Source organism: Musca autumnalis, unplaced genomic scaffold (assembly GCF_047663935.1).
Source record: "Musca autumnalis isolate F117 unplaced genomic scaffold, ASM4766393v1 scaffold_4, whole genome shotgun sequence".
NCBI lineage: Eukaryota > Metazoa > Arthropoda > Insecta > Diptera > Muscidae > Musca > Musca autumnalis.
In genome coordinates, this window is record NW_027411977.1 from 138,922,752 (window position 1) to 138,949,689 (window position 26,938).

At 38.0% G+C, this 26,938-nt stretch overlaps 1 protein-coding gene across 2 annotated transcripts in view; it reads right to left on the minus strand.

The window, feature by feature from the left end:
• Nucleotides 1-26,938, minus strand: part of trh (PAS domain-containing protein trachealess) — a 249,941-nt gene that overhangs the window by 59,575 nt on the left and 163,428 nt on the right. The gene's annotated exons all lie outside the window — the stretch shown is intronic.

A 26,938-nucleotide genomic window follows, 5' to 3' on the forward strand; every position in this document is an offset into this window, starting at 1 on the left:
GACAAACCATTTAACTTATTACACTGTGCGACAACAAAAAAAAAAAAAAATGACAAGGAAAATCGAGTAGATTATGAAAGTAGAGCTAAAAATATGAGACACGTGTATCGGCGTTTTTAAAGTTTACGTCGGAAAGTAACCAAAATAGGCGGGGCAAGTTCCGCCCATTTTTAATTTCATCGAAATATTCGAATTAAGATATCATGGAATCCTTGCATTTCAGGTATATAGTGTCTTTGGCAACTTTACTCAGGAGGGTGTGGGGAATATTTCTGATAAAAATTTTAACCCTCATGCGGTTCATCAAAGGGGTCTTTTTTGTCCTTTTTTTGGAAATCTTTCAAAAACTCCTTAAAAATGTTATCGTATCAAATCCAAATATTCTACAAAATTGTTCGCCATAAAATTTTAGTATAGGTCTCAGAGTACACCAAATCTGTAACTCTTGCCTAATCGCCAGGAATCTCTAAAAATGAAAAACACGTTTTAGGGTTAAAGTCGGACTTCATCTGAATTTATTCAAAATTGTCCCACAAAATATAATTTTAGAGAGATGGTGTCAGAGACAAAAATATTCTTCATCAAATTTCACTATGGGTCACCAAAGAAATGAAATGTCTATTTACAATTTAATGGCATGAAAATATCAGTATCAATTTTGCTGAAAAAACATGAAAATATTTCCCAATTTTTTTGATGAAAAATTTTTCTTTCTTTTTTCGAGTTGATACATGGAAGTAATATAAAACTTGGTTATAGGTGAAAAGTGTCAAAGGATGAAAAATTCTACAGAAAATTTCACTATGAGTTTCAAAATAAACCATATACCTATGTATACTATTTCCTTAAAAAATTATATTACAAATTAGGATGAAATTATATGTTTTAATTTTGGACTGTTAATTTTACATAATTCCATATTGGATCAAAATCTAGCAAAATCCTTTACTTTTTGGGAATATTGTTAAAGAAAGAAATGTTCCAAATGAAATTTCATTATGAGTCTCTGAATAAAAGAAATCTGTAACCATAACATATAATATTCTTAGCAGCACTTTTTTTTTGGTGTAGGGTTTAGGGCCGCATTTTACAATTTTTAACCAGATTGTCGTTGTGATTAAAAAATATAAATATCTTATTGATGGTTTTTCGTTATAAACTCATACAGAAGATGTTGTGCGTTCAATTTAAATAGCTTTAAAAATATTTATGGTGAATATATATTTGAAAAATATAGAAAACCCAGATCGGACCTGCCAAAATTGCGTATTTTTAATATTTTTAACTTAAATTCCGTAGTTAGGATAAGCCATTGGTTACTTATATTGCATGCGAAAATACATTAGAGGTCTACGGCTATGGTCCAGTGAAAATATAGGTGCCATATAGGCTCTCACATGTACAATTTGGTGTGGTCCAAAAAACTACAATGATGGGACTCACACCTACTTTGGTGGCATTTACGTAATTAACTATAGCAATTGACATAAATGAATATATCTTAACTGGGTTCGTTATGGTCATTCATGATACACCTATTTACGTCAATTGCTATAGTTAATTACGTAAATGCCACCAAAGTAGGAGTGAGTCCCATCATTGTAGTTTTTTGGACCACACCAAATTGTACATGTGAGAGCCTATATGGCACCTATATTTTCACTGGACCATAGCCGTAGACCTCTAATGTATTTTCGCATGCAATAAGAGTAACCAATGGCTTATCCTAACTACGGAATTTAAGTTAAAAATATTAAAAATACGCAATTTTGGCAGGTCCGATCTGGGTTTTCTATATTTTTCAAATATATATTCACCATAAATGTTAAAGCTATTTAAATTGAACGCACAACATCTTCTGTATGAGTTTATAACGAAAAACAATCAATAAGATATTTATATTTTTTAATCACAACGACAATCTGGTTAAAAATTGTAAAATGCGGCCCTAAACCCTACACCAAAAAAAGTGCTGCTAAGAATGTTATATGTTATGGTTACAGATTTCTTTTATTCAGAGACTCATAATGAAATTTCATTTGAAACATTTCTTTCTTTAACAATATTCCCAAAAAGTGAAGGATTTTGCTAGATTTTGATCCAATATGGAATTATGTAAAATTAACAGTCCAAAATTAAAACATATAATTTCATCCTAATTTGTAATATAATTTTTTAAGGAAATAGTATACATAGATATATGGTTTATTTTGAAACTCATAGTGAAATTTTCTGTAGAATTTTTCATCCTTTGACACTTTTCACCTATAACCAAGTTTTATATTACTTCCATGTATCAACTCGAAAAAAGGAAGAAAAATTTTTCATCAACAAAATTGGGAAATATTTTCATGTTTTTTCAGCAAAATTGATACTGATATTTTCATGCTATTAAATGTAAATAGACATTTCATTTCTTTAGTGACCCATAGTGAAATTTGATGAAGAATATTTTTGTCTCTGACACCATCTCTCTAAAATTATGTTTTGTGGGACCATTTTGAATAAACTCACATGAAGTCCGACTTTAACCCTAAAACGTATTTTTCATTTTTAGAGATTCCTGGCGATTAGACAAGATTTACAAATTTGGTGTACTCTGAGACCTATAGTAAAATTTTATGGCGAACAATTTTGTAGAATATTTGGATTTGATACGATCACATTTTTAAGGAGTTTTTGAAAGATTTTCAAAAAAAGGACAAAAAAGACCCCTTTAATGAACGGCATGAGGGTTACATTTTTTATCCAAAATATTCCCCACACCCTCCTGAGTAAAGTTGCCAAAGACACTATATACCTGAAATGCAAGGATTCCATGATATCTTAATTCAAATATTTCGAAGAAATAAAAAATGGGCGGAACTTGCCCCGCCTATTTTGGTTACTTTCCGACGTAAACTTTACACGATACACGTGTCCCATATTTTTAGCTCTACTTTCATAATGTAATCGGTTTTTCCCATCATTTTGAAAAAAATTTAATTTTGTTGCACAGTGTTATTTATAGAAAGGCATTACGGCGAAATTGTTTAAACTTTGGAGTGGACCGATGTCTATTTTCGAACTTTATTTAAGATTTGAAGAAATATTACGATATACAAAGTTCGGACAAGGGTATCCGGTTCGAAAGTTGTCGTGCGCAACAGCCCCTACACATGGTGCCCTCTGAAAAAACTTGTGCGATCGTAATATGGGCCGCAAGGACAAGTTTTTGCCAAAAATAAATCGAAACGGACTGAATAGCTTAGTCCCTTCCAGAGTTATCTTGCGCACGATGTTGGTCTTTAGTGGGGGAATGTATCCGAATGAGTAAACCAATATGGCCTATTTTCGAACTTAAACTTAGTTTGGACAAAATATTACCAAGGCCGAATTTTACACCGAATCGGTTGATCCCTTCGAGAATTATCGTGCGCCCCAGCCAGATGGACAGATAGACGCACGGACGGGCGGAAATGGCTAAATGGACTCCAAATTTTCTGAAACGGAATTCGCCCAAATATATTTGGGGTGTAAAACCATTATTTCGATGAGGCACATTTTGGCATTATGAAAGTATATAACCCTCGTTAGCCTAAAATCTTAGTGTATAAAAATGGCGCACTAAATGTACTATTTGCTTCAAAACCATAGTTCGTTGTATTTACAAATTATCCTTAAACTTCAGAATTCGAACGGAAAACTTAGCTAAAAACCTCGTTCAAAGACGAATGAGTAACATCATAAAACCAACGTGTGATATTAAGTATACGCAGTTTTGTCAAAGAAATTACCGGTGTCCATTGAACGAGTAGTGATCCGAATCGTTCAATTGAACGAGATTGCACAACTCTTAAATATTGTATACGAATTTTTTATCTTAGAAATTTATGATGTAAGCTTTCTCAATCGCTTGTCCTTGTGAGTGATATCACAAAACCAATGTCCCTGCCCCTTTTAATAAGTTATAGCCAATAACTATGTATGTATGTGGAATAAAAGATCCATGCCCTCCGTTATTCGAGTCTGCTTTAATATGTCCATTCATTTATTTGTAGTCCATTGAGTGAACACGTTCGTTTATCACGTGCTGCTACTGTCTACTACGAGAGATCCATTTTAAAATTTACTTAAGTGGCGGTATATTAAAAATATACTAAATATATACTATAGAAGTATTTGCAATACCACATAAAATACTAATGAATACGCACACACACACATACTGACCAACACATATCCCAATAGTCGCAAAATACGTGCGTGGAAATTTAGGCGTTTATTTGTTTATCAAGTCCGGTATATATAGGCCAATGTGTGACCAAGGATTATGTGGGTCATGTGCAAAGAAAGCTCTTTAAAGTTTTGCGGAAATCTTCGAACAAAAAATATTACGTTTAAAGTTTCAAGGTGGAGAAAGTGCATACTCTTCGTTGTAATAAATATAATGTTACATCCATGTTAAAATTAAACTTTTGGGCAATCTTGGATTTTTTCTCAACAGGACTATGAGTAAATTTATATTTCTTTATGGTATTTGATGATCTCAGGATACAGTAGACATGAAACGCAGCTCTACATTTCCGTCTTTATACCATCCGCCATATTACGGGTGGTATATTAATTTAAGACCCTACAAAGTATATATAGTCTTGATCAGCGTGCAATCTTATATTGATATAGCCATGTCCGTCCGTCTGTGGAAATCACTCTGGCGTCCGAACGGATTGAAGTAGGTGGATGAAAACAATTGTATGTACATGGGACGTTTGGTATTGACTTCTGGCTCTGTAGGTCCACGTTTTCGTATAGGCCCCATACAAAGTGACGCGTGAAGTGTCTCCGTTTTAAGGAATTTTTAAGATATTTGTCCATTTGACAACCGATTTGGTTGTAATTTGGTATTTTGTGTCTCCAGAGGCTAAAAAACATTTCTACTAAAGTTTGTTTAATTGGTCCAAGTTTTGGTATAGCCCTCATATAACGTTCCATATATAGTACGCGTCACTTTTAGATATTTCGAATGTATTAGTCTCATTTGACCACAGAATCGGTTGTAATTTTGTATTTTGTGTTTCCAGAGGCTAAGAAATATTTCTACCAAAAATTTTTATAACTATAAGTCCACGTTTTGATATAGCCCCCATAGGACGGTATGTCCCAATTTTTTTCAAGGTTTTCACTATATTATCCTAGCAAAATGGCTCAAATTTGGTATTTAGTCCTCCTTTGGGCTACAAAACTTTCTCCCAGAAATTTATCGGTATCGGTCCACGTTTGGGGTGTACATCAAAACACGATGAATCCCAATTTGCCGTATTTTGAAGAGTTTAGCCTCATTATAACACCAAAATAGCTGAAATTTGGTACTATTTCTTCGTTGATGGTATAAAATGTTCCACCTGAAATTGGTCGGTAACGGACCCATTGCAGTGTACCGCCCGATTTTCGGTATTTTGAAGGTTTTTTCCTCATTATTCCACCGAAGTGGCTAAGTTTGGTAGTTAGTCTTTTTCTGGGCTACAAAAATTTCCCTCATAAATTTGTCGGTATATGTCCATGTTTTGATGTACCCCCCATAGAACGGTACATCCCAATTTTCGGTATATTGAAGGTTTTAGCCTCATTAGAACACCAAAATGGCTGCAAGTTGGTACTTATTTTTCGATGAGGGTATAAAACTTTCCATTTAAAATTTGTCGGTATAGGTCCACATCTTCATATTGCCTCCCTGAAACGTTACCTCCCGATTTTCGATATTTTTAAGGTCGTGTCCTCAATATCCCACCGAAATTTGTGAAATTTGGTATTCAGTGTTAGCTGGGGATGCAAAATTGTCCACCTGAAATTGTCGGTATAGGTTCATGTCTACATATAGCCCCCATAGAACGGTCCCTTCCGATATTCGGTATGGTGAAAGTTGTGTGCTCAATATTTCATCGAAATGACTGACATTTCATAGTTAGTCTTCGTTGGAGGGTATACAACTTTCCACTTTAATTTTGTCGGTATATGACCACGCCTTCATATAGTTTCCATAGAACTGTACCTCCCGATTTTCTGTATTTCAAAGGTTGTAGCCTCAACTCCCCACCGAAATAGCTGATATTTGGCAAAAAAGTCTTTGATAGGGATATGAAAACATAGATCGACGCCCTCAGACAGTCCACATAGGACGGTACCTCCCTATTTTGAAAGTTGTGGCCTCAATGTACCAACGATATGACTGAAATATAGTATTTCAACTGCCATGGATATATAAAATATTGCAGAAGAGAATTTTTAGTATAAGTCCATGTCTTCAAATAGCCCCCCTAGAAGCGTACTTTCCGATTTTCGGTATTTTGAAAGTTGTGCCATCAATATCCCATCGAAACGGATGAAATTTAATATTTAGTCTCCGTTGGTGGTATAAAACTTTTCCCTGAAATTGTTAGGTATAGTTTCATGTTTTTATATAGACCCCATTGAAAGGTTCCTCCCAATTTTCGGTATTTTAAAAGTTTTAACCACATTATTCAACGGGAATAACTGAAATTTGGTATTTAGTCTTCTCTGGAGTTATTTATCGGTGAAGGTCAACGTTTTATACAGCCTCCATAGGACGTTGCTCCCGATGTTGTTAACTATCCAAATCCAGAATATCCAGGTTTAGGTCTACTCGGTATTGCTCAATTTTATGTATTTCGCTCAATTCGGAAAATTGTAAATATTGGTCCATATTTTGGAAAGAACAACGATGTCGCCGCATATGAGCTTTTTTGAAGGGATTATTATCGGCTGGGATATATGTACTACTCCTGCAATAAAAGGAACTTAACGCCGCTGAACTTAACGCCGTTCTTACTTGTTGCTTTTAGGCAGCACAAATATAGTTTCAATACAGAGTCCCATATGGTGTTTAACCAGTCAGATATTTAGAAAACAATTATTTTAAAATCTCAAAAAACCATAAGTAGCACTATGAAAAAATTTCAAATTGTTTCACATCCGCATGATGGCTACAACATGCGGATTTGCTCTTACGCATGAAACTATGTTAATGCCATAAGAAGACTAAATCTCATGGATTTTATGATTTAAAAAATCTTAAAATTTACCATTTGTAACATGAAGCTGGATGATGATCATTGATGAATCAATCCAAAGACAAACAAAACAATTCCAACACCACCAAAAGTGTCACCAACAAGAGGTAAGAGAGAAAAAAAAAACAATGATGCGACATTATGACAGTGCGTCTGTTCGCATGTCTGTCTGGTATTTAGCAAATAATTCGCATGCCAAACCGTAGCCATACAAACTACGCCGACACAGAGTTACAACCTGTGATCAGAATTATTAATTAATATTCTTGCACCTTTTGCTTTTTAGCAATGCAATGTAAACGTGTTAAATCTACTGCAACTTCGAACGTCATGTTCTGCAAACCTGTTACAATTTTACTCGATGTTCTTCTTTATCTTGAGGGGGAAGGAAGTAAAAGATCTTGATTGATGTCTTCTCTTATATTTCTTTTAATATTTAAAGGCTGGAAAGGTGTTCGATATGACTCGCATTGCAGCAGCGATAATTGTATGTAGCTGTCTTTGTAAGCTTGTTTTGTTAAAGGCGTTATTATTTTAATAAAATATAAGACAGTTGTTGTTGTAACAGTGCTTATTATTGTATGTTTGTGTCTTCGTTCTTCTGCTCAATCTGGCACTGGGTCTATCTCCAGTTCCAGGAAAGTGGCTGCTTCGATGGGATGTAACCACAGATCCACTGCAGTTAGATTGAAAAGGTTGAAAAGGTGCAATGTGTCAAGCGGTCCCATGACGCATACTGGGCAGATGTTTTGCACGGCGCGATCAATATCCGCCCAATAAGAATTTAGGTGACTGCAATATCCCGAGCGTAGTTGAGCCAAAATTACTCTGGTTTGTCGTGGCATCTGACTCCGAGGACTTTATTCACACTGTATTTGCTTATGGCCTTAGAAACTGCGTCCATGTGGATGCTATTCAGACCTACCTGATATGCCTGTAGATCTAGGGGTTCTTTCCTATATTGTTGGACCTCTCTCTCTAGAGCATGAATATTCTTCCAGATATGCCTGAGTGTGTCGGGCCTAGCCAGCAGATGGTGATTGGGATGGCTCTCACGGTAACACCCGAGCAAGTATTGCAACGAAAGCATCTCATTGTGTTGCTGTACCGGAAGAATCTTTGCCTCCACATGTAGATGGTCCACTGAAGATTTGAGGAGGCAGCCTGTTGCTGTTCTCAGGGTGGCATTCTGACAAGTTTGAATCTCTTTCCAATGCGTATCAACTAAATTCGGGGACCAAACGGGCGCCGCATAGCTTACCACAGACCGACCTATCGCGTTATATGTGGTCAACAAGGTTTCTTTAACTACACCCCAAGTGCTGCCGGCTAGGGACTTGAGGACCTTGTTTCTGCATTTCAGTTTGTCGCAGATAGCTGCGGCATCAGCGGATGACGTGAACGTAGTGTCGAATGTGACCCCTAGAATTTTGGGGCAGTTTGTGGTCGGAATTCTGCTACCATCGACCACGACATTCAAATCTCTTCTATACTGCGCCGTCCATGTGGTGAATAGAATAGAGTTTAAACAGTTCCGGAGATATCACACAACCTTGGGGAACTCCCTGTTTCACTTTACGGGGCTTGGACTTCTTGTTCCTAAATCCCGCGTACGACTGGCGTCCAGACGTATAATTGTTTATCCAACGTTTCAGACTTGGCCAGAGGGTTGTCTACTCAATGCCCTCAAACAGCGTGGAGTGCCTGACAGTAGCAAAGGCTTTTGATAAGTCAAGCGCCACCATCACTGTTCTATCACACGGCGGTCCCCGGTCCCATCCTTGCCTGGCTTCAGAAGCGGGACCACCCTGTCCATTTTCCAGACTTCGGGAACAATGAGGGTGGCTAGCGACAGGTTGAGAAGTTTAGTGATATACTCCACTCCCTGCTCATCCAGCTGTTTCAGCATTACCATGGAGATTCCATCAAGGCCCAACGCCTTGGATGATTTAGCGTTCTTGATGGCATTCGCAACATCATCTATTGTCAAATGTGGTGGTTCATCAGGAAGAGATCTGATGCGACGTAGTACTCTTCTCTTCGCTCTGTCACTCCCCGGGGTGCTCGACAAACTGTCGATTTAAATAAATTGCGCACCTCTTCGGGTCAGTCAACGTAACGTCGCCAAACGTAACTTAGATCCTATCTTCCCTCCTTCCGGGTTCGAGAGTGACCACATTTCACTAAACCGGCACCAATGCGGCAACGCTTCAGGTGGTTTAATCACTTGCTCCGCTTATGCTCGCCGAACAGCCTGTTAACTTCCAATGTCAGCTCCTTGACTCTGGGGTCAGTTCGGCGAAGCTCATCACGCTCATTTCCTTATCCTGTCGCCTCTGCTGGGAAGTTTGGTCTTACTTCGGGTATTCGACCAGCAGGTATATGGCGAGCGGCTGCAGTGGTGATGATGTCTCGGAACGTCCTTTCCGCTATCCGAACATCAGAAGGATTTGGCAGTTCTTATGATTGACGAATGTGCGGCGTTCAGAGGGGATGAAATCGGGACGTCTGCTTATGGAGACAATTATGGGGAGATGGTCTGATCCAAGGGAAATGACGGGTTGTCAGGTAACGTCATTTGTCAGACCCGGTGACACGATGGTTATGTCTGGTGAACTGTGACACTCTCCTCTAATTCTGGAGGACGCCTCTACCTTATTGACCGAGCAAAACGTAGAACTATCAATCTGTTCAGCCAGCGCTGTACCCGTCTGGTCGTTTCTGAGGGCCGAAAGACACATCTCATGATGCACATTAGACCAGACGATTATGGCCTTCCAATAGCTTGCTAATGTTAGGCTTGTAATCTGAGATACAGTTAATTCTCGACGGAATGTATACGTTCAGCAACCCTATCTCGGCAATTCCACATCTGACTGCTACCCCCATACATTCCATGTACACGTCATTAGAGTTAGGCTCAAGCAAGATAGGTGTGTATTGAGCAGACTGGTGCAAAAGGAAAGCTAATCCCCCACCTCCACTTCTGGTGCGATGCTTCCTCAATACGCTGTAAGTTGCACTTGTTGTTGAACTTGGTTTCCTGCACCGCCGCGACCTTGATTTCACTATTTCTTCGATTTTACCTCGGAGTCCATTGCAATTAAATTGCAAAAAGAATGAATTTTCTGGGATTGGAACAACAACGGCTGGTGTTAAATGCATTTGTAATACGAAGCATTGATTATTTTTAATTTGAAAATACATAGATATATAAAGATATGAAATCTCAATCCTTAACATTTTCAAGAGATTATTTATTTACAATTTCATAACAGCATTGCACTATGCTAAAATGGAAAGATTACTTTCCTGTTGGGTGTAAAAATTGTCCGACCATGGATACCCCAACTGCCTAAATTTGGTCAAAAAATGTACTTAAAAATTCTGCAATCTTTTGGTACCTCTATATGGGGATATACCAAAAATTGACCTATGTGGACGATTGTTGGTGGAGAAGTTTCGTGACCGCTGAAAACCTCAAGTGTCAAATTACATCTAAATCGGTTAAAAATTGTAGCTAAAATCCTAAAAATACCGAAAATCTAGGGATACATTATATGGGGGCTATTCCAAAACATGGACGTATATTGAAGACTTTTGGTGGTGAAATTTTGGGGCCACTGAGAACCTCAAACGTTAGTTTACAGGTAGTTCGGTCAAAAAATTTAGCTGAAATCCCCAAAATATCTTAAATCTGGAGGTACTGTTATATGGGGGCAATACCAAAACGTGGACGATTCTTGATAATTTTTTGTAGAGAAGGTTTTTGGCCATTGGGAACAATAAATGTCAAATTTTAGCTAATTCGGTCAGAAAATGTAGCTAAAAGTCTTAAAATACCTTAAATCGGGAGGTACCGCTATATGGGGGCTATACCCAAACGTGGACCTATCTTAGCAGTTTTTAGTGGAGAAGTTATTTGGTTATTAGGAACCTTAAATGCCAAATTTGATTAAATCGGGTCGAAACAAATGTTAAAAAATGTAATAGTACGTATATATAACCTGGTATACGTCAAATAAATCCTTATTAAGAAGGTTAACCCTACAATAGGCTATAATATAAGCATGGCCTAAGTTTGTATTTTTTTTGGCAAAGTAACAAATGTTTCACACTGGTATAAAGGAAAAATTGTATTGACAAATTTTAAAAAATTAAGAAAGAAATAAGTATATTGTTACGAATGTAACTGATAGATTTATGTTAAATTAGTTTAATTTCCGTTAATTTAAAAATTTGAATTGTAACGTAAAGTTTTATTACGCAGTTACTTTATTTAAGCAACAACAACTACCATGTAGAATTATCTTCATCATTCTAGTTCTTTACATGTTACTAATGTGCCTTTGTTTCCATTTGTTTTGCCATAATCGTTCAATTATCGCCCAGTATTTGTTTTTGTTGTACTTTACTTTGTCCATTACGTCATGTCTGTATTCTGTGTTTGTATCCCGTATATGTGTGTTGTTGTTGTTCGCTAGGCGCGAGTGTGCGTCTGTGTGTTTGTTGTTAGTTGGCTTCTCGATGTTGCCAGATGCATGCTCTAGATACTTCTAAACGACAAATGTGGGCATATAAATATGCGTTGCCGGGCAAACAGTGATCAGTTGTGAATTTTATACCGAAGTGTAAACATCGACTAGTAAAGAAGTAAAGCTGTGTACTTAGCTATAACAGTCAGCTCCGAATAAGTGTAATAAAGTAAATAAAGCATTGTAGAAACGTAATCTAAAACGAACCCTGTTTTATTTGGTACAAATCGTATCGGGGAATAAAACAACGTCTACACGGAGATTAGTTAAATCTAATTCCGTAACAATTGGTGTCAGCAGTGAGATTACGACCATCCTACAATGAAGTTTAAGGATCTACGAGTGGAAGACTTGAAGAAGGAGCTAAGTAAGTTGGAGTTGTGTTCTACTGGCAACAAGGCCGAACTACAAAAACGCTTGTTGGAAGAGTTCGAGCGCCGTGGAATGAACATCGATGAATATGAGTTCGACGGTAAGGAGGAAGTCGAGTTATCGGCAAAGGACGAATCCAGCGTTGAGGAAGTTTCGTCGGTAGCTGCCAGGGGTGACGATTTGAAATCAATGCTGGCTATGATGATGCTGGAAATGAATAAGAAAAATGAAGAAACTTCCAGACTTATGGCGGAAATGAAATCTGACAACTGTAAGATGTTAGAAGAGATGTCTAGAAAGAATGAAGAAACTTCCAGACTTGTGATGGAAATGAAAGTGGAAAATTGTAGAATGGTTGAAGAAAATTCCAGTAAAATGTTAGAAGAGATGTCTAGAAAGAATGAAGAAACTTCTAGACTTATGATGGAAATGAAAGCAGAAAATTGTCGAATGAGCGAAGAAAATTCCAGAAAATTAGAGGAAAAATTAGAAGAGAACTCTAGAAAAATCTCTAAGGGCGTGGAAGAAAAACTAGAGGTAAATTCTAGAACAATTAACGAGAAACTCGAGAACATCACGATGGTGATTGAAAAGAGAGTAGAAAACGTGGAGGTACAAATTAAAGAGTTGGATAAAAAGATTTTGTCTGTTGACGAGAAATTTCTGGCTCAAGATGAGAAGATTCTGGGCATAGAAAAGAAAATGTCGGAACTGGAAATTAAAGGCGGTCCAGTGAGAGCTATCCATAACGCGTTAAAAATTAAGCCTCCAGTGTTCGACGGCTCTACCTCTTTCAATGTGTTCAAATTACAGTTCGAGACAGTGGCTGCTAGAGATTCTTGGAACGACAACGAAAAGGCGGTATCACTCCTTATGGCATTGAAGGGTGATGCTGCTGACGTATTACAGAGTATTCCCGCCGCTTCTAGAAATAGTTATGGGGATATAATGGCTGCTCTCGAACGTAAGTACGGTGGCGAACATAAGCAAAACATCTACTTAATGGAATTAAGGGGAAGAATACAGAAGCCAAACGAGACCTTACAGGACTTCGCAACGGAGGTAGAACGTTTGGTGCTAATGACGTATCCAGGAGAAAACCATCCATTGTTGGACCGTATGAAAATCGAAACATTTGTGAATGGTATACGTGACCCCGAGATCAAACGTGCAACGTATGCGTCACCAAAATCGTCGTTTGCTGAAACCGTGTCGTACGCCATTACACAAGAGACGGCAAGAATAATCACCAATCCCCAGACTCACAAGGTCCGCAAACTGGATACCGAGTTCGATGAACCCAAATCTCTTACTAACGAGATGGTGGCAGCATTAAAGCAGGCATTAAGGGAAGAACGTTATGCGGCAGCACCAACTAAGGCCAGGGGTAGGTGTCACAATTGCGGCAAAATGGGTCATTTTGCGCGTGATTGTAGAGCGAAGCGCAAGCGATCGAGGTCATCGTCACCATCCCCGTCAAGGGAAAGTAAAAGAGTGGTTCAACGTTCTGCAAATGAGTCACCGTTAAACTAAATCGAGCCAGTCCAGCGGGGCGTGAACTGGCTCCCATCGACGACGGCCCCACAATCTCCATAGCGATTGTACAGCAGAAAAACCACAACCTGACAACAACTGGTTACATCAATGGCGACAAGCGAATTCTGACCTTGGATACAGGCGCATCAAAGTCAATCATCAGATCAGATCTGGCAAAAGGAAAGATAACGCCACTAAATGGAGTCAGACTGCGCACAGCAACGGGGGAGCCTGCGGCAGTACATGGAAAGATAACCGTGAGACTTACTATTGCCAATAAATCGGTCGATTACGAGTTTATAGTGGCTGATATCGTAGACGAAGTTATCATAGGCGCAGATTTTATGATTGCCTTTGGTCTTAATCTGGATATGAAAGAACGTGTGATGACATGGTCCAATGTGGAAATTCCATTAAATATGGGCTACGATGAAAACACACCTATTAGACGTCTGACTACGGAACATCCAGAGATTATACCGCCTTGTGCCGAAACATTGATATGGGTACCAACGGATGGAGATTGTGGAGTCGGGAAATTGTGGGTGGTGGAACCAGCAGAGAACAAAAATAGTAACATCTTAATAGCGAATGCTCTGGTGAAAAGTAACGACGATGGACTGATTCCAGTTAGAGTTTTGAACCTGTCAGATAAGCAAGAACAAATTTGCCAATTTTCCGACGTTGGACAATGTACACCAGCCGAAGCTGTAATCAATTTGGAAAATAACACCGAAAAATCAGCAGCCACGGAAAAGAAGCACCTCGATGGTTACATCAAAGAGTGGACACAGAACTTATCACCTTCCGAGAAGAACAAGGCCAAGCAGTTATTATGGAAACATGCCTCTACCTTTGCATCTACAAAAGGGCATCAAGGAAGAACATCGGTGGTGAAACATGAAATAAACACAGCAGACGCAAGACCAATAAAACAGGCCCCAAGAAGCGTTCCACTGGCAAAAAGGGACGAAGTCCAGAAGTTGATAAGCGAAATGGAGGAGAGTGGTGTGATCGAACCGTCGTCGAGTCCCTGGTGTTCCCCAGTAGTACTGGTCAAGAAGAAAGATGGAAGTACCAGATTTTGTGTGGATTACAGAAAACTAAATGATGTCACCAAGAAAGATAGCTACCCGCTCCCAAGAATCGATGACACACTAGACACCTTAGCCGGGACGTCATGGTTCTCTACCCTCGATCTGCAGAGTGGTTACTGGCAGGTAGAGATAGCCGAAAAAGATAAGGAAAAGACAGCGTTTGGCGTTAACGGCGGTCTCTGGCAATTTAATGTCATGTCATTCGGGCTCTGCAACGCCCCGGCCACCTTTGAAAGGCTGATGGAGCGGGTGCTGAAAGGGTTGCAGTGGAAGTCGTGCCTTATATACTTGGATGACATCATAGTCATGGGACAGACCTTCGACGAACACCTCACGAATTTAAGGAATGTACTCCAGCAGCTATCGTCTTCGGGCCTGAAACTGAACCCGAAGAAGTGTAGCCTCTTCCAGCGAGAGGTAAAGTTCCTGGGGCACCATGTGACGACGGAGGGCATATCGACGGATAGCGAGAAGATTAAAGCCGTCAGAGACTGGCCGCAGCCTCGAAACCTCCATGAGTTGCGAAGTTTCCTGGGTCTCTGCACCTATTACCGTCGGTTTGTCCCCAATTTTGCCAGCATTGCCGCAAGCTTACACCGATTGACTCAAAAAGGGCAGCAATTTCTGTGGAGCAACGATCAGGAAGAGGCATTCCAAAAACTCAAAGACATGCTCTGCACAGCCCCTCTTTTGGCGTACCCTGTACCGGGCGGTAAGTTTGTGTTGGACACTGACGCCAGTGCATACGGGATCGGTGGTGTCCTTTCCCAGGAAATAGACGGCCAAGAAAAAGTCATCGGGTACTACAGCCGAACATTGTCAAAGCCTGAGAGGAATTACTGTGTGACGAGGAGAGAGCTGCTGGCAGTTGTGGAGAGCATCAAACACTATCACAAATACCTGTATGGACAGCCCTTCCTGCTAAGAACCGATCATTCCGCTCTGCGATGGCTGCTCCAGTTTAAGAACCCGGAAGGTCAATTGGCCCGTTGGATAGAGAGGCTTCAGAGTTATGACCTAAGTATCGAGCACAGAAAAGGTGGAAAACACGGTAATGCTGATGCCCTGTCTCGTCGGCCATGCAAAATTGAATGTAGACATTGCTTGAAGGCTGAAAGCAAAGCAAGTATCGTCGATGTCCGGCGACTGCAGGTTGAGTCCGGTGAGGATTGGTCGGCGGAACAAAGAAAAGATCGCACCCTAGGCAAAATTATTTCTGCTATGGAAATGGGCGAACGCCCTAGTCGCAAAGAAATAGCGCCCGAAAGCCCCCTTTTGAAATCTTATTGGACCCAGTGGAACAGTCTACTTCTAATAGATGGGTGCCTACATCGTAAGTGGGAGAGCGACGATGGAAAAACACACCGTAACTTGATCGTCGTACCAGACTCCAAAATAAAAGACGTCTTGTCAGAGTTTCACGATGGGCCAAGTGGAGGACACCTTGGTGTAACAAAGACTGCTGAAAAGATAAAGCAGAGGTTCTACTGGGTCGGCTGTCAGAAATCCATTGCAGACTGGATTGCCAATTGTGAGAGGTGTATAAGAGCTAAAGGTCCAACCCGGAAGAGTCGAGGCCACATGCAACAGTATAATTCAGGAGCTCCATTTGAAAGAATCGCAATGGATGTGGCTGGACCGTTTCCAATAAGCGACTCTGGAAACCGGTATGTCTTAGTGGTCATGGATTACTTCAGCAAATGGCCAGAGGTTTATGCCATTCCCAACCAGGAAGCCAAGACAATAGTGGATGTGTTTAGCAAGAATTGGATTTGTCGCTATGGTGTCCCATCCGAGGTTCATTCCGATCAAGGAAGAAATTTTGAGTCAGCGATCTTCAAAGAAATGTGTGACACCTACGGAATCAAGAAAACGAGGACAACGCCCCTGCATCCACAATCAGATGGCATGGTGGAAAGATTTAATCGCACCCTGGAAGAGCATCTACGAAAGGTGGTAGATAGCGGCCAAAGAGACTGGGATGAGCATATTCCAAAATTCCTACTAGCCTATAGGACGGCCATTCATGACTCCACATCTCGAACCCCAGCCAGAATTTTGTTCGGCAATGAATTAAAGCTGCCTGGTGACCTGATCTTCGGTGCCACACCAAACCCCGAAATTGATAACGATGAAGACAGTCAAAACTCTTTCAGTGAAGTCCACGATGCAGTACGCCATCGGATAAAAATGGTCAGCAATCGCATGAAGGCGAGGTACGATCGAGCGGCAAATACTGATGGGTTCCAAGAAGGGCAACTGGTACTATTGTTCAACCCACAACGGAAAAAAGGACTATGCCCCAAATTACAAACGCACTGGGAAGGCCCCTACAAGGTAGTCACGAAAATAAATGACGTCGTGTATCGCATACAGAAGAGCGACAGCCCTAGATCGAAGATGAAGGTGGTACATCTAGAACGGTTGGCCCGCTATGGAACGAGAACTGTGCCAGGTCATGAGGAACAGGCTTAAGCGGGAGGCAGTGTGTTACCAATGCCCATACCACAGAGAGGGAACTGTGCCTATTCGGGACGAACAGGCTTAAGCGGGAGGCAATGTTACGAATGTAACTGATAGATTTATGTTAAATTAGTTTAATTTCCGTTAATTTAAAAATTTGAATTGTAACGTAAAGTTTTATTACGCAGTTACTTTATTTAAGCAACAACAACTACCATGTAGAATTATCTTCATCATTCTAGTTCTTTACATGTTACTAATGTGCCTTTGTTTCCATTTGTTTTGCCATAATCGTTCAATTATCGCCCAGTATTTGTTTTTGTTGTACTTTACTTTGTCCATTACGTCATGTCTGTATTCTGTGTTTGTATCCCGTATATGTGTGTTGTTGTTGTTCGCTAGGCGCGAGTGTGCGTCTGTGTGTTTGTTGTTAGTTGGCTTCTCGATGTTGCCAGATGCATGCTCTAGATACTTCTAAACGACAAATGTGGGCATATAAATATGCGTTGCCGGGCAAACAGTGATCAGTTGTGAATTTTATACCGAAGTGTAAACATCGACTAGTAAAGAAGTAAAGCTGTGTACTTAGCTATAACAGTCAGCTCCGAATAAGTGTAATAAAGTAAATAAAGCATTGTAGAAACGTAATCTAAAACGAACCCTGTTTTATTTGGTACAAATCGTATCGGGGAATAAAACAACGTCTACACGGAGATTAGTTAAATCTAATTCCGTAACAATATAATTAAAAGAATTAAGTAACAGTGTTTTATTTATAAATATACTTAAAAGTAGAAAATAATTTTTCATTTCTCAAATATAACGCTTGCCGTTCAATATTGTCACAATTTTTAATTCAAATGCAAGCGTTTTATTTGAGAGATTCCACCATGAAAAATTATTTTCTACTTTTAAGTATATTTATAAATAAAACACTGTTACTTAATTTTTTTAATTATATACTTATTTTCTAGTTTTTAGTGCATTTAAAAATAGAACACTGAAACTTATTAATTTTATAATTATTTTTAATTTTTTTGTAAATACATTTTTAAGATTTTCAATTTTATTTGTGTATACTAGAGATTATAAATGATATTTAATGATGGGCTTACATTTTTTAATTAAATGTATAATGTTAGTAAAAATTTATTTAGGTTGGTAGTTTCTCGTCCTATTGATTTCAGTTAACGCTTCGTTATTGCATGGCCCCTTTCCTGTTAGTTTCGAGCAATCCAGTTCTCCTATTCTTAATCCATCCAGCGATCTTACACGACTCAATGCCACATATGCTTGCCCTTCTTCGAAAAGCTTGGATCCTAGATACACAACTTCCACCGAACTTCCGAAAAACCATCGCCGAACAACTTCCTCCGAACTTTCCCCTCTAAACAGTGTTTGAATTTGCTACCAGCACAGCACTGAAATCGCTAAAAATATGCTATTGCTATGCTGTGCTGTTTTCAAAAACAAAATCGAAAACTGTTGCTGTGCTATGCTGCGAACATAAAAGTAGCACAGCACATGGTCTATGCTGTGCTTCTGAAATCTTCACAGCACATAGCATAGTCATCCAAAATAAAAACGAAAACTGTTGCTGTTCTATGCTGCGAACATTAAAGTAGCATAGCACAAGGTCTATGCTGTGCTTCTGAAATCTGCGAAGCACATAGCATAGCATAGTCATCAAAATCAAAAACGAATACTATTGCTATGCTGTGCTGCAGACATTTTAACAACATAGTAAACAGCCGCAGTCAAGAAAACAAAAACGAAAGCTATTGCTGTACTGTGCTATGAACAAAATCAACAGCATAGCATCAAACATAACCCAGAAAAATGTTTGAAGGCAAAGAGGTATGTATTTGAAGTATAACAGTTATATAACAAACAGCAAATTGGTTGAAATATTCAACTGCTGCGCAATTATAAGAATGTATTTGTCTTAGTGCTTAGATACACAAATAAATATATTTTTACTGTAAGGAACATTTAGAATGTTTAACGGAAATTAGAAAAATGCATAACGGTGGCTAATTATACAAAAAATTTGGACAAATCTTCTTGATTCTGGTCTTCAAAAAGGGACAATTTGTTTATAGCTTCGTTTATAAAGGCTGAATTTAGCTTTACTAATAATATGTCTTCTAGAGTTTTGTGATACATTCGGTTTCCCCTGTTTTGTTAAAAATTAAGATTGTCAGAGTTTGAGCTCAATCGGAATATGTTAACACGTGCCACTGGGACCTCAAAGTTTCCATGGGCCCTTTATATAGCCAAAATTAAAATCTGACCCGATTTTCAAAAATGTTTGTGGGATTACTTGTTTAGCAACTTGTAAACTGTTTTCATCGATTGGACAATAAATGTGATCTGTAAAGTGATTTTGTGAAAATTCACCAATACAAATTAAAATTAAAATTGGTTAAAATTGGGCGAATTTTCACAAAATCACTCTATAGACCACATTTATTATCCAATCGATGAAAAAAGTACCATGTATGTACCTTGTAAGCAATAAACAACACTGAACAAGTCATAGGGTCATTGTTATAAGTTTTCTTTTACTATTGGATGTATTTGAAAACGCAAAATAAACGAATTTGAAGACATTAAAAATATAATTTTCACATTATAAGTTAATGCCAAGAAAGTTCTCCTTGAAATTGAATGATCCCTTTTAATATTATTTTAACCGGAACGCTAAAAAATCTGATCGAAAAATCCAAACTATAACCAAAGAAGGCTTATTTATAATAATGGGGGTTAGTGAGTTTGCTGGGTTAACTTTAATTATGCTATGCTATGTAGAAATGTTTACAGCATAGCAGAACACAGCAATCGTTTTTCTATTTCATGACTATGCTATGTGCTATGCTACTTTTATGTTCGTAGCATAGCACAGAAACAGTTTTCGTTTTTGTTTTTGAAAACAGCACAGCATAGCAATAGCATTCGTTTTTGATTTTGATGACTATGCTATGCTATGTGCTGTGAAGATTTCAGAAGCACAGCATAGACCTTGCGCTATGCTACGTTTATGTTCGCACCATAGAACAGCAACAGTTTTCGATTTTGTTTTTGAAAATAGCACAGCATAGCAATAGCACTCGTCTTTATTTTTGATGCTGTGGCTTTGTGCTATACTGCGTCACTTTCACAGCACCAGCATAGACCTTGTGCTGTGCTGTGAAAAACTAGTAGAAAATTCAAACACTGCCTCTCAACATGCTCTTTCCATTTTCAACAGAACCCCATAACCAATTTAGGCCGAAAATGTAGATACAAACTTTAAAATGCCTGAAATTGGGTGGTACCATTTATAGGGGCTATATCAAAACCTGGACCTATGTCCACAATTTTTGGCGGAGAAGTTGGGAACTCAAAGTTACAGCAATTTCGGCCCGAAAAATTAAGACAAAAAAACTTGAAATCGGGTGGAGCCGTAATATGGGGGCTATACCAACACCTGGACCAATGTCACAATTTTTGGTGGAGAAATTTCTGTACCACTGGGATCTCCAAATGCCAAGTTACACGCAATTCGGTATAAAAATGAAGATAAAATCCTTAAAACACTTGAAATCGGGCGATACAGATGTATGGGGGCTATACCAAAATGACGATAAAATGCCTTTAATCGAGTGGTACCGCTAGATGGGAGCTGCAGGAAAAAATGGACCGATATTGGTTTTGGTTTCATATTCATGTATTGTCATCCAAATCTGAAAAGTGTACAAAGTTTTAGTTCGATTGGTCAACTACAACTGTGTGAAAAATGAGTTACCAGATTTGAAAAGCAAATTAGATGTAAAACTGTAAAACAGTGTAAAAATGGACCGATATTGGTTTTGATTTCATATTCATGTATTGTCATCCATATCTGAAAAGTGTGCAAAGTTTTAGTTCGCTTGGTCAATTACAACTGTGTTAAAAATGAGTTAGCAGATTTGAAAAGCATGTAAAATTGAACACTGTACAACACTGTACAAATGAACCAATATTGGTTTTGATTTCATATTCATGTATTGTCATCCAAATCTGAAAAATTTGCAAAGTTTTAGTTCGATTGGTCAACTGCAACTGTGTGAAAAATGAGTTGCCAGATTTGAAAAGCAAAATACCGGAAATCGGGTGGTACCGTTATATGGAGGCTATAGGAAAAAAATGGACCCATATTGATTTTGGTTTCATATTCACGTATTGTCATCTAAATCTGAAAAGTGTGCAAAGTTTTACTTCGATTGGTCAACTGCAACCGTTTTAAAAATCAGTTACCAGATTTGAAAAGGTGGTAAAGTTAGACACCGTAAAAACACTGTAAGAATGGACCAATATTGGTTTTGATTTCATATTCATGTATTGTCATCCAAATCTGAAATGTGTGCAAATTTTAAGTTCGATTGGTCAACTGCAACTGTGTGAAAAATTAGTTACCAGATTTGAAAAGCAAATTAGATAAAACACTGTAAAACAGTGTAAAAATGGACCAATTTCGGTTTTTGATTTCATATTCGTGTATTGTCATCCAAATCTGAAAGGTGTGCAAAGTTTTAGTTCGATTGGTCAACTGCAACCGTGTTAAAAATGAGTTACCAGATTTGAACTAAACACACACCAAAGCAAGTTAAATAAAACACTGTAAAAAATAGTATTCATTCGAATCCCACAGCCAAATAGGACTTAAAATTTTTGCAACTGATCGTAGTTTAATACAAAAAAAATTCAAGAAAATCTAAGGGGTCAATACCACAGCAAAAAATGAAGGAAATCAAAAACCTCATTTTGAAAAAGTGTCCGATTTCGCTCAGAAATCCCCATGTACTTTATATGGTCGCAAATGATTAGCTCGATGTGCTACAAACAGGAAAACAAACTTAATATATCCTCCATAGTATGGTGGAGGGTATAAAATTAGTACATTCTTGCAGTTCTGAAGCAGACCATCCATGTAAGTTCAAATATTTTCTTAACACAGAAAATGTAGATAAAAACTTAAAAATAACTGAAAGTTATAAAAAAATATTTAAATGTGGGAGCCATAACTGTAAAATTACATCCGATTTGGACCGAATATCGACGTGTTCGGCTAAAAATATCTGAAATCGGACGGAACCATTATATGGCTATTCCAAAACGTGTCCATAATTTATTGTGGATAAGTTTTTTGATCATTTTAAATCCTAAATACGGAATGACATCCAATATTTTTAATGGTGTTGCAAACGGATGAATAACAAATTTAATATAACCCACATCTTATGGTGGAGGACATGAAAATGGATATTGTGGCTAAAATGGGCCGTACGAAAACACGACACAGCAAAACTAAAGAGTCGTGTTTTCTAGTGCCACGAACACGACAATCGCCCACCTCTGGTACCGACCACTCTCAGATGGAATGTTTTGTTTCCACAAAGGAAACTAAATACCAAATTTTAGCCATGTTTGTTAGATAACGTGGCTAAAACCTTCGAAATACCCAAAATCGGGAAGTATGTTTTATGAGGGCTATATCAAAACGTGGACCTATACCGACATTTTTTTTGCAGAATAACCCATAAAAAATATATTCTAACAAAAACAAGTAAGAAGGCGTTAAGTTCGACCGGGCCGAGCTTGTTATACCCTCCACCACGGGTGGTATTTAAGTAAAATGGAACAATTAGTTTCCTTTTGTTTATGAAGAAGACTGAATACCAATTTATGATTAAATTATGACATTAAATATGACATTTTTAAATTTTTCATCAGAAGTGTTAAATTACAAAAAGTCGATTTTTTTGAATAGCTTGCGTTTTATTTTTTGAATAGCTTGCGTTTTACGCCAATTGCGTAGAAATGCATAGACAAAATGAAACTTTATAAGCGTGGAATCGTAGATAACACACATTACTATAACAAAAGGCAAAACACCCCACCAAATTATGCGAAAATATCAAAGTTTTACGTCAATTTTTGCAACCATTTTTTGTGGCGTTTAAACGACCAGTGGCCTTAAGTGGGTTAATAAAATATTATGTACATATAATAACCTCCGCCCAAATAAGGCAAAAATAAAAAATAATATTGGATTAGGGGAATAAAATACAAAGTTTTAATCTATAAGAATAGTTACATTTGAAATGTCCTTTTTTCAATGTCTGTCATTCCAAAACTTAAGATTTTTCTGATCACACTAAAATAAATAATGGCCACTGGTACTTTTGTACCTTCACAATACAATTTTGATCTCATTTATTCTGTGTCTCTTGTGGAGCGGAGTGTAAGACAACAATTGTTATTGCAGCTTGCAACACGAAGTGCTTGTTGCTACTGCATTTGGCCCATTGCATTGCTTCTGGCTGTGGCCTTAACATTATAAGTAAATTTTCAAAATATTTTCAGTTTGATTGGAATTTTGCTGTTCTTTGTCATGTATTGAATGTACGTACGTATGGCTGCTGTTCGTTCGATTGTTCATTTGTTCATCTGACTGGGGATCAATCGATGATTGAACAAACTCGTTGCTTGTAGGATCCATCCACAGCAACTTTCAGTATTATTTCGTTTGTTTGTGTTTTTGTTGTTGTTGTGTGATATGATTTTTCCAATTAATTGCACAAATCAATTCAAGAAATGCACTATTTGAAACCAGAAATAACATTGCAAATCGAGCCGGAATAAAGAAGGGAAGTTTAATATTGACTCTTTTATTCTCATAATGCAGAACAAGAAAATATTGTGCAGCCTTCAATGATGTCTTAGTGTGAAGAGCATTAGGATAGATTAATGAGAGATTTATTATGAAAAGGCTAAACTGTATTAGTACAGAAATTATGATATTGTATATTTTTTAGAGTGCCAAGTATTTTCAGACTTTGAAATGGACTGCAACAATGTTAATTGTCCATGAAATATTTATGATAGCTTTACAACAATACTTGGTGGTTTCTTGCTAAAGTAAATCCAGCGTTTCACAAGAAATCTGAAGGCGATTGACTTTATATGAGAATATATACGGCTAAGACAATGTTGCAATGAATTGGTTTAATTTAGAATTTATGTTTTTGATTTGCAAGAAATTATCCAATCTATATATTTTTAATCGTTCCATGTCACCGCTGTGGAGTGGGGTAAAGTAGAAACGAATTTGTTTGAATTTTTTATGGAACACGTTTTTACAAACGAGGTTTCTCCTGTAGCTATTTCGATTCTAGTGAAGTACATTGTGGTTTCAGGATGATCAAACGCAAGCATAAGAACTCAAAGAAATTCTTGAAAAAAAAAAACAAATCGGCCTGAGGCTGATCCCGGTCCCGGAGATCCCGATTAGACCTCGTGCGAAAATGAACAAAGATGTCACAATGGACGAGTAGCCTGTATAGCCACTGAACCACCTAATAATAACGGTATGAGCTTAGTTCTCTCAGTAACTGAGGACGGAGGAGAGGTTCTTGAGAGATAGGGGAACAAACTGTTGTTTGCCATCAGGAAAGCCAAACTGAAGATCATACGCCCGCATGCACCGAATAGAGAAGACGATGAGGATGACAGCGACGATCCCGAAAAGCTGCTTGTCAATATGCCGCTAGAAGGGCCATCCACATCTTCTCCCAATAAATGTATTGCTTAAGGTCATGCAGAACCATCTGAATCACTCTAAAGTCTCCACAGATTACCTGCGGCTCCTTCTGTTTGAGGGCTATTGGTAACCATGCTATGCGTCGAAATCAACGGAAACGATGAAGAGAGGAAACTCGTGTAACATCTCCTCTGTTCCTGCCCTGCACAAATTCAACGAATTCATAGCAATCATCACACGAATGGTGTGGTTTGAAAAACGGTGTGTTAAACATACCGCACTATCCTAGCGATCTTTGTGATTTTTAGGTGATTTTTTGGACATTTTTGTATATTTTACTCACAAAACATCAAATTTTGTCCGTTGGGCACCCTCGAAATGGTGTCGAAGTGCATTTCTGACTACGACCATGGTAAGAGTCTTATGCCTTTGTAATTTGCACAAACCGCCTTGTCTCCTTTTTTGTGTACGGAACATAGTTGCCTGAGGTCCAATTGTTGGATATGCTTTCTTCATGCCTGTGTTAGATCGCACTTTTGCCACAACATTAAGACGAGCACATACCTTGACTGCTACAAGGAAATAGTCAGAATCGATTTTCGGTACTCGAATCGATCCGACACCAAAAGATGTTATTAATTTTTGGATCCAAAGCATGCCATTTCCACCAATGCTTTGGCATGTCATTTTCACCAACCCCTTGCAATGACATTATCATTCAAATGCTAATGAAAAGATCGGATCTTTCACGACTTCGTTTGAACCAATGCAAAAGATGCCATGAAATCAGGTCATCGCATGGAACCCTTTCCTTCAAATTTTGCTCGAATATTTGTCCACTCCTTCGGGTACCTATCACACAAAATTACGGATAAGCTCGTTTTAAGGCCTGCTATCGAATCACTTTGATTTTTGTTGGAGCAACTTGCATTCACTGCCTCAGTTTTGAGTTCTGAGTGAATAAACAACCTCCTTGAAAAAAAAAAACATTCAATATAGGTCCACGTTAGGTATAGCCCCCATATAAATGTACCTTCCGATTTTGGAAGTTTTGACGATTTTATCCACATTTTGCAACCGATTTGGCTGTAATTTTGCACTTTGAGTTCTGAGTGAGCAAAATACTTCCTTTTTAAAAAATGTTCAGTATAGGTCCATGTTTAGGTATAGCTCCCATATAAAAGTACCTCCCTATTTTCAGAATTTTGACGATTTTACAGGAGTGCTATAAGAGGAATAACTTAGCGGGTGGCAGATGAGGGCAGCTACACTTTTTTAATCGTAAACTAGAGATAACCCCTGCATTTAAAAAAATACATTACAACAACATTATTGGCTTGTTCCGTACTTTATAAAGTTGAAAAGTAGTAAAAGTTGTAAAAGTCGTAAACGATAAATTTTGTGTACGGGAACGCAAAATGTGTAAAAGTGCTAAAAATTTTAAAAACTTTTTAGTTCTGGAACAGAGCTTATATTAAAAATTGCAGAAAAAGTCATTTATAAAAAATTATTTTTAATGAAAATAAAAATAGAATTATGAATTTGTTTTTTCGTTAAAACATTGCCAATGCCATCACCTTTAGGTTTCATTTTGAAAATTGCACATTTACCTCTCCAATTTTTTATAATTTTACTCATAACCTAGGAATGCTTTGCGGATGTATTTTTCGTTTTTAAGGCCTCACATACAAATCGCAACATCTTCGACTTAACTTGGCATATAACAGCCGTAAATTTACAAAAATAATGCTGGATGTTAAAAATTTGATATGTTTAGAGAATATTTATTTCAATCGCAATCAAATTTGTCGCCATAAATTTTTCGATTTTTTTCACGGGCAGAACCACTGTGGTACGATATGCTGCATCAATGTCTACTTAAATGGTAGCGATACTCAATGCATAAAAAATATGACTCCTCATAACAATTGTTGATCATCGTCATATGGTGGCCAAGTTCTTATTGACGATGCAGTACCAGGATGAATGCAAGTATCAAGAGTCCTGTGGAAGGGCTTTCATCATCTAAAAATATCAGGAAATATCTATATGATCTAGAGAAAGAAAGGTCCATAAGTATAAACCTGAGTCTCTAGATATGCAGACCTATTAGGCGGACTTGAATTTGGTTTACAGTCTGTTACAAAGAACCATCGAAATTGGCAAAAAATCGCATGTCTTCCTGATCATTTGTACGTCTGTTTGTATCGAACAATATTATGCTGTTTATTATTATTTTATCCCTTTTTGTTTGGTCAACTGCACGGGTATTAAAGTGGAAAAATGTCATACAGTCAGTCC